This window comes from Phalaenopsis equestris, unplaced genomic scaffold (assembly GCF_001263595.1).
Source record: "Phalaenopsis equestris unplaced genomic scaffold, ASM126359v1 Scaffold000002, whole genome shotgun sequence".
In the NCBI taxonomy this organism is placed as follows: domain Eukaryota; kingdom Viridiplantae; phylum Streptophyta; class Magnoliopsida; order Asparagales; family Orchidaceae; genus Phalaenopsis; species Phalaenopsis equestris.
Genome location: NW_018164444.1, coordinates 58,343,702 through 58,361,593, shown reverse-complemented (window position 1 = coordinate 58,361,593; position 17,892 = coordinate 58,343,702).

The window sequence follows — 17,892 nt, the reverse complement described above, 5'->3', positions numbered from 1 at the left end:
GAGTACCTTGGGTTGGTTGACTGAGTTCTCTCTCTCCCTCTCTCCTCAATTTCAAATTCAATATAATTTGGGCACCAATTTCAACTATCAAATGACATTGAACCAGCTATCAAATCACAATACGAATCAAATGACATTGAAAGGGAAACGATCCGAATTCAAATCAGCCTAGATTGAATATTTAAAGGCTTTGATGCATCAATTGCAAAGTCAAATGATCTTAAAAGTTGACTAGCTTATAGTAAAATTGAGTATCTTGACGAGAGAAAGTCTAAGACCATTCAATGTTGATGTCTTTATGACATTTAAATGTGAGATCAAAGGAATCAACACAGACTGTCTGATAGAGTGTTTTGGGATATTGACAAACTTATAAAAAAGCTGCTTTAAAAACTATAAATAGTCTCACATGTTTCACTTAAAGGGGGGAGAATTGAAGAAAAGGGTGAGTTGATTATCAAAGTTTAACTCGTAAAGTCCCCGTGGTTGTTATCAGTCATTTGGTATAGTGGTAGAGTTCGTCGTCAGCCACCAAAAGTCTCTATCGACCACCACCAATAATTTGCTATGGTCAACTAAGAGCATTACAGAAACCAACAAAGGTTTTTAAAGTAAAATATTTATGTTGTAGCCACCAACATCATCTTGTGATCTCATCTTCCCTAATACAGGAGCAACAGAGACAGCTGTACTTTTAATTTTTGACTGTATTATTTTAACTGGATTAAGCCCCTTTGTTTTTTCCCATTTGAGGGTTTTTTCACGTCAAAAAAATTTGTCTACTCCCGCCACTTTTATTTTATCTGTGTATTGAATTTTCGTGCAATATTAAGATGAATTATCATTCTACTACCGCAAATTTCTTAACATGCAACAACAATATTTGTTTTTTGAATTAAAAATAACTATTTTTTTTGGCAGGATAATTGAAACACAACTTATTCAATATTATATCAACTCATTCTGATAATTGAAACACAACTTATTCAACTTTAGCACAAATTAAATATAGAACGCTACATGATGTTGTTCAATGTAGGAATATCACATCCTCATGTTCCGCTTTGGACATTTGGCTTCCACTTCGTGATAATTGAGGCCGATAAAGTCAATCATAATGGATCACAACCTGTCATGCAATCGTTCATAACAATGTCTTTTTTTTTATTTTAAAAAATTGGCATGTGTTTACATATCTAACATCCAAAAATTTATTTTTTGCACGATATGTGATTAACAAATTTTTATCTCTTGGTGCTAATGTTTAGGTGTGACACGAATCTCAAAATATTTTTAAATAAGAAATATTCAAACTCCAATTAAAAATCATTTAGAACTCTAATTTCAAAAAAATTACAATAATCGCTGGGGCGGATTACTCACAAGCTCCGAACTCTAGCCTTTGGGCCTAAAGATGTTATGACAGCTCATGCAGCCCTCAACTCAGATATTTATAACCACTGCTGTTAATGTCGCTCATCATTACGACCATCGTGACTAACTACAACCTACGTGTTTCACAACTTATGCAGTTTCCAACTATGACGTCTGTAGTCAACGGACGTTATCACAGCTCATGTAGCTCCAAACTCTGACCTCCGTGACCTACATGACCAGCTGCAACTTACATGTTCCACAACTCAACATACAACTCCCAACTCTAACCTCTGAGCTCTGCTGACATTATTACATATCTCTAATACACTCTATGTTGTCCACAACTCACACAACTCTCAACTCCGGCCTCTATGACCTACGAATACTATCACAGCTCATACAACTCCGAACTCTATCATCTGTAACCTACATATGTTCTTACAGCTCATTACTATAACCTTGGTAACCAACTTGCACAACACTATAACCTTAGTAACCAACTATGCATCATATGTTCTACAGTTCATGCAGCTCTCAATTCTAGACCTAAGAACATTAACAGATGGACGTTATTACAAGTTGAAATTAACAAACTAATTAGAATTGAGCAGAACATGAATATACTATTCACATATCATTTCGAATACAATTTTTTTTTAATTAGTCATACCTGGATAAAAAATAGATTAACTTATAGGTCGCTTGTTTACATCTGAATCAGTCTGATATTATATTTTGAGGCTTTCCAAGATTCCTAAATGAGTGTGCTGAGAATTAAATTCCTCAATAAATATAGCGTAAATTTTTTAATATATATATATATATATATAACAGCCACAGAGTTGTGAGAAGATCTCCACATGGCAAAGATCAGCTATTTCCAAGCACATCACTCGTTCGTTTAAGCATTAAGCAAGTACAAAATGACTTCGTTTAAAATTACTTTAGCTTAGTGTCGATAGACATTTTGCTTAATATCTATATATATGCTGTTCCTATAAAAAAGGACGTCAAAACCAATAACAAGCCAACATGTAGTGCTTGTTTTTTCTATCTCCTTCCCTATACATATATATAGAGAGTTTGTGTGTTCTAAAGTCTTTCCAACGATTCCATCCCTCGCTTTATTTTTATGGATTCCATGAATTGCTCAAAACTTATGAGTGCAATCATGCTTTGTTTAATCATCTTATCGACATCTCATGAAACAGACGGAGGTAGTTCTTCTTTCCTCTCTTGTTCTTTTGTTGCTTGCAATATTTTTCGTTCATCTTGTTCTTTAATTCTAGAATTTCTTTAGGTAGAATTGTCGTCCAGGGTCATTTGACTCTTCCTCAAAGGTTTTTGGGCTGGAGAAAGCCAGTAGTGCCAGCCTCGCCATTTGCAAACCCAATCGCCGGCAATACAGGCAAAAAACTACCAAAAGTATTTGTTCCCTGAAATCAATTTTTGATTGTCTTAAGAAAGATTTTATTTAATGTTGGGAAAAAACAAGAAAGTGATTTTGAATATGTGGTTGGTTGTGATATTGTTAGTGGGCAAAAGAAATATAGAGCGAAATTTGGTTATTTGCATACATCGCACACTATTCTAAGGTATTTACATGTCTCACATATAAACTTTCATATTTACACAGACAAAGGTTCATCTTTATATATTGACAATGATGCAAATAAAAGTTAGGCAATATGAGTTCTATTAGTAGTGATGAAGATTATGATAACATCGACATAGTAACATGAGATGTGCTGTTAAAAAAGGAACTCTTTTTCAATTAATCAACTAGAACTAGATTTTCATTTGCATTAATATCAAACATGATTTGTGTATATAATCCACACATTAGAAGATGATAGTCGATGAATTTCTAATTTGCTTGTAAAAGTGGTCATGATTTATTAGAATATTTTGTTGTCTATAAGAGATTGAACTCTCAAGATATCCTTGATATTTATTTGAAATTTTAAGTAAGTCTTATTATAAGCATAGTGTCACCTCCCAAAAGAGCTCTTAGGGGTGGTAGGCAGCCCATGACTTAAATACTACTTTTCGGCCATACACTTAGCCGATGTGGGACTTTTTGTCCTTGACATTCTCCTCCACCCAATCACGTGACGCCCTCGTCACGGATTGGATCCACCGAGGGTCCCACTGGACCATGGAGAGTCCACATACCTGACAGGCAGTAATCAGCTCTGATATCACTTGTCACCTCCCGAAAGAACTCTTAGGGGTGGTGGGCACCCCATGACTTAACTACTGTTTTTCAGTCATACACCTAGCCGATGTGAGACTTTTTATCTGTGACAATAGGCTATCATATTTAAATTTTAAAGTTAGCAACAAAAAAATATTTTACCAATGTTGGAATATAATAGCTTTGATATCTTAGTTGATAAGGACTGTCCGACTGTGTGAACTTTTAGGCTCCTTTTTTAGACAAATTTTTTCTAAGAGTTTAGATACATAAAAATTCTATATATTCAAAGACATATATTTTATGAGATTTTTTAGATAATTAAGAAAATTAAACTCTTAGGCTTTTGTTTTAATAATTTTTTATATAATTAAATAAAATGCACTTTTTTGGCTTACGAATTTAAAATTTTTAAATAAGTGAAGAATATGTACTTTATAAAGTTATAATTTCTTAAAATTTTGATATCAAATAAGTATATATCTCCTTAGGCGCATGTCTTCTGATATTTTCTTAAGAAGAAAAATCAGGTACTTGCTAAGATTTATGTTATATGTTGATTTTAGAGAAGTAGAGAATATATACCTACTCATGCTCATGCTTTTTAAGTTTTTGATGTGCAGAAGTTATGTAATTTCTTTATTCTCATGCAAGCTTGTTAATGAATAACCTACTCAGCATTAGCGTCCTAGAGGTTTATAGTTGACTCGACTTTGCACAGATAAATACAAGTGCATGTGTCGTGTAAGTAATATAGTGAATTGAGTTCAAGATCGTTATCATAGTGAATAACGGTGAATTCTTAAATTAAGATAAAGTGCTAGCCAGGGAAGTCTATATTCTATTCAAAATAATATTTCTTTGAAATTCAAATTTAAATGTTTCTAAAGGTAACTAAATATCCAAAAATTAAAAAAAAAACAGTCAAAATTTGTGCTGAGATTTTCATCTAAAATTATTTTTGTCATTCATGAATATGTGTATCTTAAAGCTTCTCTCAATAGCATAAAAATCCTAACTTTTAAATCCTAAGGTAACATGTCTATGCACTTATCCTTTGAAGAGGATAACTTCTCTATAGCCTAGAAATTTCACCGTTATGTGGTAATTCAATGTAATAACTTTGAAAGAATTGAGCAAGGGGCGACTGAAGATGACATTATAAGTTGATGGTGAGTCAACCACTAGAAAATCCTCCATGCTTATAAATTATTTTTCATTTTTCCCTGAAGTAACTAGCAGATAGATAGTCACAATGATTCCGTCCTTTTGCTAGAAAAGCTATAGAACGAGTTTGTTGTTGTAGTCAGCTAGTCATTTCCAGGACCCGACAAACTCCATTTTGAACAGAATGTTCACTAAGCTACCGATGTTGATAAGAATGTTATCAATTTGGAAGTTGTAAATCAGTGTTGTAATGATAATGGTATCGTTGTAAGAATTTTGATCCCTTAGGGGACAAATCTTCATCGATGAAGGTGATGGGGGGATATGAGTTGCGTCTTGAAATGAGGGTGGTTGTGCAAAATTCTCCCGATTGAAGCCTCTTTAGACTGGCTTGGTAGAAAGGGTCCCCTCCGCCTATGAAGATAGCAGGAACTATGTTAGCAATATGGATGACGTGTTCTCAAATAGGCTCGTCCGAAATTTCCTCCATTGGAGCTTTAACTGACCTCTGGGTCATTGCTCCTGAAGCTAAAAATTCTTTCAATTTTTCAATCTTGATCAACACCTCGACAAGACTTCAGAAGTCTTGAAATTTCTTTGTGTTGTAGTTGTGGATTTGCTGATATGCACAATACTTCTTCGGGTCCCACAAATGAGCTCTGGTTTTCATTCGGGGCACTAACTTGAAGTACTCTTTATTTTGAAAGGCCTTCACTATATTGGCCATCAAGACTCTCAATGGAGTCATTTTTGCGAACTCATAGTTAAGCAGCAAACACTCAATGTATTGAGCTGACCATTAGTCAGGATATTGAGCCTGACTTCCTCAGTTGTAAGGTCTATCAGTCGCTTTTTTATCTTGGGGTGGCCGAACATTTTCATATCACAGATAGGTAGAAGGAAGTGGGTTGTCTCTCAGTCTACACCTATCACCTTAGGGAGCCCTCTTCTAAGGGTGACGAGTGGAAGACTCTGTTGGGGAAGAAGCAGGGATAAAATTATACTCCTCCGACAATGTATGGTGTTTAGCCATATCTAAAAACTTGGCCAATGTCTTTAGACAATGCATACCCAAAGCATGCTAAGAAGGTCCTTCTTTAAGCCCTTCAGCTAGGCGACATGAACTAGCGCAAGCTCAGATCTTGCACTTCCAACATCTCTTTTTGGAAGTGGGTGATGAATGAGCGAAGGCTCTTGTTATGCCCTTATCTTATCTATAGGAGGGTCCTCAAATTCTTCACTGGCTTTTAGGCACTGACAAACTACATCATGAATATTTGCCTGAAGTCAGCGAACAATGCGATCATCCCCAACGACAACATATTGAATCACTTAAGGGCCAACTCCCTCATCATAGTGAAGAAAATATAGCACTTCAATGCAACAAACATGTAGTAGACTTGAATGAGGCTATGTGGTTGATCAGATCGATTAAGCCCTTTTAAGATTCCAATATTAAGATTTTGAACTTCTCTGAGTGCTCGGCCTCAGAGATTTACCAAGATAATGCATTACATGGCTATTGGGGTGCTTTGATGTTCCTAAAATAATTTCTATCAAACGATGTTGACCTACATTATCAAAGTACTGTGAGTCTTCTTCTCCTTCTAGAGCTAAGGTGTCCTGCATGTGTTGGGCACTGACCCTTCCTCCCGTGGATGCTACTCCCTTCCCCGAGCCAAGAACTCTCAGATGACATCCAACATTTGATCCTTCAGCTCTTGGATATGCTGGTTCATGCACTATTGTTCACTCTATATTACAAGTGTCTCTGTTATGATTTTTTCTTTGTATGTTGCTCTTCTTCTTTTATGTGGAATGATTCACACTCACCGTATCTTTTAAGATGTCGAATACTGATTTATTCATGAATCACACCCAAGAAATAGAGCATAGGAAAAGAGAGAGATATATATAAAGAGGGATGAAGAGAGAGAGACAAATAAGAGACATAGAGAGAAATGACAATGATATAAATAATAAAAAGTTGTGTCTTTCTCTTCAAATGATATCCCTATTTATAGAGAATGGGGTACAATATATTGATATAACATTTATTTATGTGCTTTAATGGCGAATGCACTCGATTTCTATTTTATATTTATGAGCCTATTGTTCGGGTGCTCTCTAACTTAATCGACTAAGCTTGTTTGGCCTCAATTTAGTACGGCTGGTTTGGTTGGTTAAGAACATTCAATGATGTTAGTCGGCTGAATTCGATTGTCTTTGGATCAACATGACTGATTTAGCCAACTAAGCTTTTTTCAATCAATTGATCTAGTCTGGCTGTGTCGGTCTTCAATCCCTGGATAAGGAGCTCCTGTTGGTGGGGCGAGACTAGGTTATCAAGTAGAGGGTGAATTATCGTAACTCGATAGGTTGATCGTGCTTCGATGAGAAGAGACAGTGGGATGACTATAAAGCTATATTACATTGCCCATTTTTAGTCCCTGGTGAGGAGCATTGGGGGCGTCCATTAGACAGTTGGTGATAGTGACAAACTGAATTCTTTTATTGTAAGGTATGTCGATGTTCTGGGTCAATTTTCTTGTAGTGATAAATTCATATGTTTATTTGTCTTGCTTTAGTATTATTGGTTCAGATACAAATCGTTCAATCATTATTTTTGTCCATCTTCTGGCTCAGTCACCCTTCGACTTTGGCACGGGTAGTGGTGTGGTGTTGGTGTGGTATGATGTTGGTGTTGTGGCAGTGGTGTGGTGTGGTGTTGATTGTGATGTTTTGTTGGTGTGCTGTGGTGTTGGTGTGGTATGATGTTGGTGTTGTGGTAGTGGTGTGGTGTTGTGCTGGTGCTGGTGGTGATGATATGCTGATAGCGGTTGTGATGTGGTAGTGGTTTTGTGGTGATGTTTCTTTTCGTTTACTTTTTCGAGTTATAGTATCTTAAATGTCACTTTATGTTTTCTTTGACAAATTTCTGTGTTGCTTAGTTCCTTACATGTTAGTATCACTATGATTAAGACAAAAGAAGTCGATTCATTTTCATATTTTAGACGGACCTAGCAGTTTCATAAACTTTAATTGATTACTTCTAATATTGCTTATTGTTAATGTTGCATCTAAGAGTTTGTGTTTTGTGGTTTTAAATCTTCCGAAATATGAGCTCAAATACTTTTGATACTTGCAGAGCAGCCACTGTGGACTACGTTGTCCTCTGCTTACTTCGCGACGGTCATAAAACTATAGGAGACAATTTTTACACATGTCCAATGAAAAGAAAAGAGAATTGTGACTTCACCATCGATAAAGATCAGGCGTGGAGAGTTTTGTTGGAGGACGAATTATCTCGTGGCATTAACCAATACAATTTTAAAAATAATATTATCATATTACAAATTATTTTTTTAATATTTTTTTTTAATTTTGATTGTCGTTTTACTCACTGTTTTGAGAGATTCTGTTTTATTTTGAAATATTCAAACTGTATAGTTAATTTCAAATATGAAATGTACTAGCATGATTGATTTTATTATAAATAACACTATACTATAGTAACATAAATGACATTTGTTCAGAAATAGCAGCGTCGAGGCTGTTGCAAAACTACAAAAAATAAACAGACAATCAGCTTCTGTGCAACAACTTTTTAATAAGTTGCAACTGCCCCAAACAAAACTCATGTTTATCATATCCTCTCATGTGTCACATGTTGACTTTACTAGCTTTCGTTGAACGGCACTAAATAATGGGGAAAAAATATTAAGTCATGAGATGAGCATGTGGACGACAATATGAAACACATCATGCTGTTGAATGAACAGTGTGGTGCAATCTAAACTCGTCCTTTGTAGATCCAACTTACTCTATATAATATTTTCTCCATAAATAATTGTGTTATCAATTACATTACTCTCTCTCTCTCTCTCTCTCTCTCTATATATATATATATATATATATATAATTGAAATCAGGACTGAGGGGACTTATTTCGAAGCTGTCAACCAACAAGCCACCAATTACGCACGCGTGTATATATATATATATATATATCACGAATTTCCTAAAATATTTTCATTAATTACTATGCCTCTGCCTCGAGGTGGTTTTTCAATCCAATTGGCAAAAAGGAGAAAATCCCCGCACGCCAATTTTCTAGTTTATGGATTAAAGAAGTACAGGTTGCTCCTGTTTTCTCTTTTTGCAACCCTTTTTTTAAATATTATTAAAAATGTGTACACATCATATTTTACGAGTTCATATACTTGCCAAAATAGTGAAAATTTTTTTGCGTTTGAACTTCGACATCCATCTGACCGCACGGGAGACACGGTGACATGGCTGGATCATCAACATTATCAGAATCTACAGTTCACCGGATATAATAATTTTCCCATAAAAGTTATCGGACTTTTTAAATTGGGATAGAAACTATCTCATAGAAGACCGATAAATCTTAATTTTAAAATAATCGGAGACTATTTTGACACTTCTATAAACTTTATGACTAAAACATCCATATAAATAGTTTGGGATTATTTTTGCACTTTATTCTTAAAATTTTAATTATAATACAAAACTTAACCAAATTTTATTTTAGTCCGTTAACCAAGAGCTTAAAATATATACGATGTATATACTGTTGTGCTTAAATTGGTTTAATTTAGCTGCAACTAGAAAAAAAAATCGTATAAAAATAATACGCATGTACTCTGTTTCTCAAAAAACGGACGTTACTACCAAGAACATGACTCCTAGCGCCGGTTGTTCTACCCAACGCACAATATATTTATATATATTGTTTTACTCAAACAGCCTCTTTCTCTCTCAACTTCTCCATGGCCTCCATCAATTTCTCGAAGCTTATAACCATGACTATGCTCTGCCTAATCATCTTATTTACTTCTCATAAAATAGGCGCAGGTACTTCTTCTTCCCCTTCCTGATTTTTTTTTTTTTTGAGTGAATATCACCGTCATGAATCGCATGTGCAATAGCCGCCCATGATAATTTCTCCTTTTTCTGCTACTACTGTTTATTTTTATTACGTTCAAATAATAGCCTGGATGCAGTCGCACCATCGTGAAATACTGCGGTCAATTCAGACAGTTTTTTGGATGTACGATCGCCGAACATAATAATTGCTCCTTTTTTATTTTTATATTTTATTTTCTTTGGTTTCGAGTTTCTGCAGGTGGAGTTAGGTTAGAAGGTCAGTTTGGTGTTCCGCGTAGGCTTTTGGGTGCAAGAAAAGGCTTGAAACTAGCTTCACCCCATCCAAACATTCATATTAACAACGCAGGTTCCAAACCGCCTTTAGGATCGCTGATTCCCTGAATTCAATATTTGGTCGTCTTTAGAACTTTTTTTTTTTTTTTTGGTATGCTTCTGTTTTAATTTTTGATAAAATTGTTGAAAAAATAATATGATAATTACACTTTTTTTGTTTTTGTTTGTCTATTGTAATATGGTCCGTGAGCGAATAATGTTTTTGGATCCCTTCGGAATGGGAAATATTTGCATATGGACTACGCACATAGAGTTGTGTGTGTAATGAGCTCTCAATAACTTCCGCTTCGTGGTTATTGGGAGGTTATTGAGGTATGAATTTCAATAACATATAAACTCAATAATCTTCTCAGGTTTTATTTCGATGTTATTCATAGGTTATAATTGGGGTATTGCGGGGTTAATGGAGCACGCACTCAGAGCTGCGTATGTATTCCGTATGCAAATATTTTTCCTTTCGGTATAGATTTTATGAAATTGAAACGTGTGTGTAGAGAGAGAGAGAGGTTTGGTTTTTTTTCAAATCGTTTTAATTATAAAATAAATGAAGTTCTGTTTATTATTTTCAGTATTTCAGATGATTTTATTATTTCAAAATGAAATTTATTGCATAAAAGATATTCAACAACATGAATTATATTAATTAGAATTAAAAATTATATGATAAAAATTTCTAAAATAATGAGATATTATAATTTATTTTTATAAGTTATGGATAAACAAAAATTTATAAATCACACAAAAGCGTAAAATCATTGAAATTAGAGGTGGAGATAGTAGCAACCTATTTTTAGGCGATCAATTTTTTCAATTGGCTCGTCGAATAAAATCAACTATGAGAACCCAAAATCAAGTTTATTTTTTCTCTCTCCCGCCCTTTTTCTCCCTAACCCCCTAATAGTTGAGGAAATATTGCATTAGGACTCTGCACGTAGAGTTACTTGCGAAGTCCAATGAAATCACGTCACGTGGCGGTGACAGAAAAATAAAATAAAATATGTTCGGTAACACAATGAAATATTATTCCCATGTTATTCATGTGTTATTGTCAATTATTCAGGTGTTATTATGTGTTATTCAAGTGTTATTGATGTGTTATTGTATTATTATAATATCGGAAATATTCCCAGAACGCAATAAAACCTGAATAACATACAATAAGTCCTGAATAACACAAAATAACATTAGGGAATGTTCATCTGTATTACCGGACCATTTTTTTTTTCTGTCACATCCACGTGGTGTGATTTCATTGAACTCCGCACGTAACTCTACGTGCGTAGTCCTGATGCAATATTTTGGAAATGGCTTTAATAGCATTTATATAAAAAGTTTGCCTTGGGTATATTTATAAATATTAGAGTTATTTCATTTTTTTTTTGTAAAGTTCGATTAAATTCCTTAATAAAAAAATTATTTTAATAAATGATCATTCTCTATAATGCATATGGGGCAAAGAAAATATGTTCATCAGGCTTATGACAATTTTATAAACAACATTCAAAAGTTTTATGTTGAACTTTTACTTAAAGATTCTCATAAAGTTTTTAATTTGTTTCTTATACCATTATTTGTAATATAATCCAAATAAACAAATACCTAAAAATATGTGTCTTGATAGATACATTAAATTGCCCTTTATTGGAAGTATGGAACACATATTATGATCCGTACATAGAGATAATTATATATTTAAGAGCATCATGGTTGATTCCTAGGTGCATTGCAATGTTTTGTATTACAACTATAATGTCCACCCTGACATATGTTAACAAAAACAAGAACTTCTCTAGTGCCATCACTTATTATCATTAACCTTACGCCTATGCTACTTTAATATTTGCAAGCTATGTGGGAAGTAGGGTGGCCCACAACCATCATTGCCACCATTCTTATTATCACTTTTTCAAATAAGTATATTTTGTAAATATTTAAATATTATGATAGATTTAAGAGAATAATTTTGTAAGGAAAAGTAATTTTGTAAATTAAGATATTTAGTATAAGAGAATATGACTATAGTTAACTATTTAAAGTAAAGAAAACTATATTTTGAAATATTAAGAATCTTAGAAATTCATTTGAGAAGAAAAGAATGGGGCTCAATGATGTAAAAGCTATGAAATACTTATAAGGCAAATGAATGCTTTGAGTTTCAAATTTAGGAAAAGAAAAGTGAAGTTCAAAATTATTAAAAGCTATCCAGATATAGTAATCTTCATTTGAAAAAGAAAAAGAAAGGATTAACAACAATCCCTGAAAAGAAAAGAAAAATATATAGGATTGAAAGCAATCCAAATGAAAAATAAAAAAAATATATAAGTGAGGAGAAGCTTGAGGAGATGTCTAATAAAAAATTGGCTTCACTTGGACCTACCTAAAGGGAAAATCTAAATACATTCCTGAGCTTATATTTATGGAATAGTATCTTTACTGGTAGTGTTCTCATGAAGTTCCTATCATTTGAATATTCTAAGTGACTTGATATTACAACATATAATTATTCTTGAAATGAATAGAAAACTAGAACTCTTAAACTTGATGACTAGATAGTCTTGTACCTACAGAGTTAATTTAATTACTTAAAATTTTTCTGAAAATCTTACTATGGCATTTACTTAAATCAAACTTATAGTATTTCTGAATTAAAACTTTATCACAGTAGATCATAACTTTTATGTAGTACTAAAATTACATGAGGATAAGTAATAGTTAAGTTTGGAGGATTTTGACCATAGAAAAATATGTTGAGATTTTCATACCCATTTTGCACTGATTTTGATGATATTGCACTTTAAAGAAAGGTATTTTTGATGTTTTGTTGCAGGTATGTTGAATTATGATCATTGGAGCAAAAAGATGCAAAAAAGAGCGAATTTGAATCACAAATGACCAAAATATGAAGATTTGATCTTGGGCGCGACAACGCTTAGGCAACTCTTGAAAACTCTTCTACAACTTTAAGAGAAACATTTTGGAGGCCAAAAAAAGAGAGTCCAGAGTGTCCAGAGAGCGTCGAGAGGTCTTCGGGTGTCCAGGGGAGTGTAATTTAGGGTTAGGTTTTGTGAGGAATTCTTCGAGAGATTGTAAGAATGGAAGAAAAGTGAGAGATTTATTCCTCATTGCTGCTTTGAAGGAGAATTCAGTGTGCTGTAAAGAAAGGAAGAGATTCAGAGGAACTTTGAGGAGTTACTTGGGGAGGAATTTGAGGTAAGTTATATTTACTTGTTATAGTTTGTATGACTTTACTTTTATATATGAAATCCAAGTTTTGTTGTATCTTCTCCATGAGTTTTGATTAGTTTTCTCTGTCTTCCTCCTTGTCTTGAGTTTTTGTGAAATGGTGATTTATGTTAAAGAAGTTGTGATGATCTTTTCACTTTAATCTTAATTTACTTTTGATCTGGCCAATTGATTTGTTAAAATATGTTGAGTTTTATAACTAAAGTGAGGATTACATCCAAGATTTAGGGAGGTCAAAACCCTTAAAAATTGGGTGCAAATAAATAGCGAAATAAAAATTATCGGGCGAAGAATTAGAGATTTTAGAGTGATAGACTAAAATCCTCAATTCGGTCCTATCATTTGGGTGCTGAAGTGTAGTTGTTAGCCCTCAGGCGAAGAAAACGTGGGAGCTCTGAAGTGAGAGTCGGTATCCTCCCAGCCTAGCCGCAGATTCAGTAACCAAACATAAGATTAGTCAATGTTCTTTATGCTTAGTCCAAATGGTAAAGAATAGATATGCTCCTATTTGGCACAATACAATGTGAACCGATTCATTTATCCATTAACTTAAATTTCTTGACAAGGAGAATGATGATTTCTTATTAATTAAACTTCACATTAGAAACTTTGTTAGTAGAATTAGTTAATTGAGAGTTTATTAAAATTATATTTTTATTTTAATTGCCTATTAGTGACAAATATGCAATTTGAACTATGTTGTTGTTATTAAGTATTGATTTTCTAAATCTTAAGTTCGTGGCCTCTAATATTACTCCCTGTGGGATCGATATTCAAGACTCCATTAAAGCCCTGTATTACTTGAACGATACGTATACTTGCGTTGATAAGTGCGACTTTGCAATTATTGAATATTTTGTACACATTTTTATCAAATCTATAATTGTTGTCAAGTTTTTGGCTCCGTTGACGGGGATTTAAATCTTGTAGCAGCAGTATCAAATTCTTGTATTTTTTAGCATATATGAAGTCGCTGTCAAGATCCCAGCCCGAACTTCCATGAAGTTGAGTCCACGAGTAGGTAAAAGCGTCCCTGGGTTGAAAAAAGAAAGAAAGGGGGAGTTGCTTTCTTTATAGGTCAGATCTCACAGTTGGTGCTTCAAGCACCAATGACTTCGGCCCATCACAAATAATTTGGTCCAACATGCTATGTTAATTTTGGATGCAACTTCAGAAAATTTCGAGAACATGTTGTTGTATTTATTTTCTATGAAGTTGCTTGAAGATTTGACTCGGAGAGACTTTTTCATAGCGATGCCCGCTGACCATAGCGTAGCTTACCTTCGTCATTTTTATGGGAGTGGTGACTTTTGAAAGACTTTTTTAAAATTTAATTATTGTGGAACATTTCTATTTGTTTATGGTTTTTAATGATGTTTTGGATATTTATGCTACTTTGGAAATGTCACTCGAGTGTTTTCATTACTCATCATGTTTTTTATTTACATTTGTAATGCTATTTGTTTATGTTGGTTTTGTTCGTAATCTTATATGAATGTAACTAATTCATTGATGTTTATATGTTAGCCACTTTGATACTGAAATGCATGGATGCAACCATAGAAAGGCGCAAAAAGAGATTTGCAGTTGTCGTATGCTTAATGTACGAATATTATAACTTATACACAGAGGGTTCCCTTTGCATGCATTCCTCATAAGCTGGAAACAAATGGGTTGGGGAGTCGCACGTAGGCCATCCAACGAGATTTAGGAATATGTTTCGCATGACACAGATGATATTCACCGATATTTTGGAGGAACTACACAAAAAACATGGACTTCATTACTCATCCAGAACGACTTCGCCAGTTGTGTTGACAAAGTCCCTCTACATATTATTGCATAATGAATCAATGTGAAGAGGTATGAATCCATTTGAACACCCATCTTAAACTATTTCAATACACTTCTCAGTAGGGTTGAATGCACTGGTCAGTTTTTCTTCACAAGTCATAAAACTAATAGATCCTACATTCGAATGGACCTCTACAGAGATTTCACAGGATGCACGATATATGTCATACTTTAAAGTAATTTCTTCTATTTATTACATTCAATTTTCATATAAATATCATAATTATGTAGCCCTTCATTATCTTCTCTAGAATTGTTTTGGAGCAATCAATGAAACACACGTTGATGCACTTGTTCCAAATAATGTGAAGATCACATTCATCGACCGTTGTAGGTCCCCGACCAAGAATATTCTGGCGGCATGCGACTTCAACATGTGCTTCACTTGTTTCATGGCCGATAGAAAGGGCAGTGCACATGACAGTCAAAAATTTAAATCTGCAACATGGAATAACAAATTCAACTTCCACATCCAGACACAGGTTTGCTTGAGGCTGAGCTACTCTCCTAATTCTTTTTTCCTTCAAAGCTAAACATTCAATTCACATCGCGTAAATAATAATTTGTGTAGGCTGGGTATCTGTTGCAGCGAGCGTATCTCATGTCCTATCTGGATACAAAATATCACATAACTAATTTTGTGCGAGTCAACAATGTCACGAAATATTCAACAAAAGACATTCATCATTACGCAGTATTATTGAGAGGACTTTTAGTGTTTTGAGGAAGAAATGAGTTATAATTCGTGATATGTCTTCTTGCTCGTTTTACAAACAAGTGCAGATTGTAATTGTCATGATGACTCTCCACAATTATATTCGGCGACAACCTTCAAGCAACGTCATTGAATCCCGTAAGAAGGACAAAGATCGTGAACATGTCCTCGCCGAGAGATATGAGTACCGTATTGGAAAGTCTTTTTCACAGGCCAAAAATGATGTTTCTGAGACCTGTACTAAAGAAGGGGAAGCTGCAAGCGAGATGACAGAGTTGATTGAACGAATTATGGATGCGACAGTCGAAGGGTGATTGAAGCTTTTATCATATTATTAATTTCAATGGTTGTTGCAGAGGTTCACTATTTATTGTATAAGTATTTTATAAGTTCATGTTTATTTACTTTCTATGTGTGTTTGATATTGATTATTTTGATTTTTTACGCAATTCGCAAGTGTCTTTTTTTTATTTTACATTTGTTTTGTATTTCTTTTGTATTTATTTTGGTGGGTTTTGAAGATCTATGATGAGACGTTTGACCCTATGAGTTCTTCTGGATTATCTGTTTGTCGTTATTGGTTGGTGTCACATGCTAAATCCTAATGAAGACAACCAAGTTCCTCTCTTTTTGTTGGTGTTACGATTTTCGAGGTTCTTCTGGATGGTTTTTTTTGGTAATATGCATATATCACACACACGAGCTTGGTATTATGTGGGTTAATGGAAACTAATAACTCTTTTTTATAAGTTCTGTTGTCTTCTTATAATAACATATTCATTGGTTTATATACTGAGTTTTCCGAGACCTCAGGACCAAAGGAAAATATGTTGAGATTTTTATACCCATTTTATACTGTTTTTGATGATTTTTGATGATATTGCACTTTAAAATTGCACTTTAAAAAATGTATTTTTAATGTTTTGTTGCAGGAATGATGAATTAGGGTCATTGGAGCAAAAATATGCAAAAAGGAGCGAATTTAGAGCAAAAAAGACCAAAATGTTAAGAATTGAACTAGGACGCCGACGACGAGATTTTCCCGAGACTACAACGAGACTACAAAATAAATTCTCTAAGAAGGCCCGCTGACGATGCCCTCGAGGCCGCCGACGGTGAGATCAGCAGTTATGTCAAACCAGGCTTTGGATGAGGACAAATTTTGGAGGGGTGCTTAGACAACTCTTGGGAAAGCTCATCCACAACTTTAAAAGAAGAGTTTGGCCGAAAATTGAAGAGAGCCTGGAGGTCCTAGAGGTTAGAAAGGTTCCATTAGTGTGTAGAGAGTTTACTAGAGTGTCTAATTTATGAGGAATCTTTCGAGAGATTGTAAGAGTGGAGGGAAAGTGAGAGATTTCTTTCTCCTTGCCGCTTCGAAGAGGAATTCTGTGTGCTGTAAAGAAAGGAATAGATTCAGAGGAACTTTGAGGAGTTTTCTTGAGGAGAAATTAGAGATAAGTTTATTTACTTGTTGTAGTTTGTATGATTTTGATTTTATATATGAATTTCAAGTTTTGTTGTGTTTTCCCCATGAGATCTGAGAGTGATCGGGCATGAAGAGTATCCGTAGAGGACGACTTAGCTCGTGACATACGTTGTCCGCATTTCAAAAATAATATTATCATAATATTAGGTGTTATTTTTATATTCTTTTTTTTTTAAAATTTTAGTAATTATGCTACTTACTGTTACGTGAGGTGTTTATCTTTATTTTGTAATGTTTTGCACTTGATTTTTGCTTTTAAAATTTAAAATGTATTGGTATGAACTGTTATGTTGCAAAGAACAACATTATACATGGGTAGAATAATCATTTGTCCATAAACAACTGCAACATAACTGCTTTCAAACTGTAGAAAACAAATAGACAGTCAACATATCCGCAACATTTTCTGCGCAGAAGCTTCCTATGTCAGCTATCGCGCAATAGCTTCTTGTGGCAGCTACTTGGGCTGTCAAAACGACTTGTTGTGCACGAACAACTCTTGTTCGGCTCGTTCGCTAAGTTAACCACACACGCACACACACACACACACACACACACACCCACCCACACACGCACGCACGCACGCACGCACGCACGCACGCACGC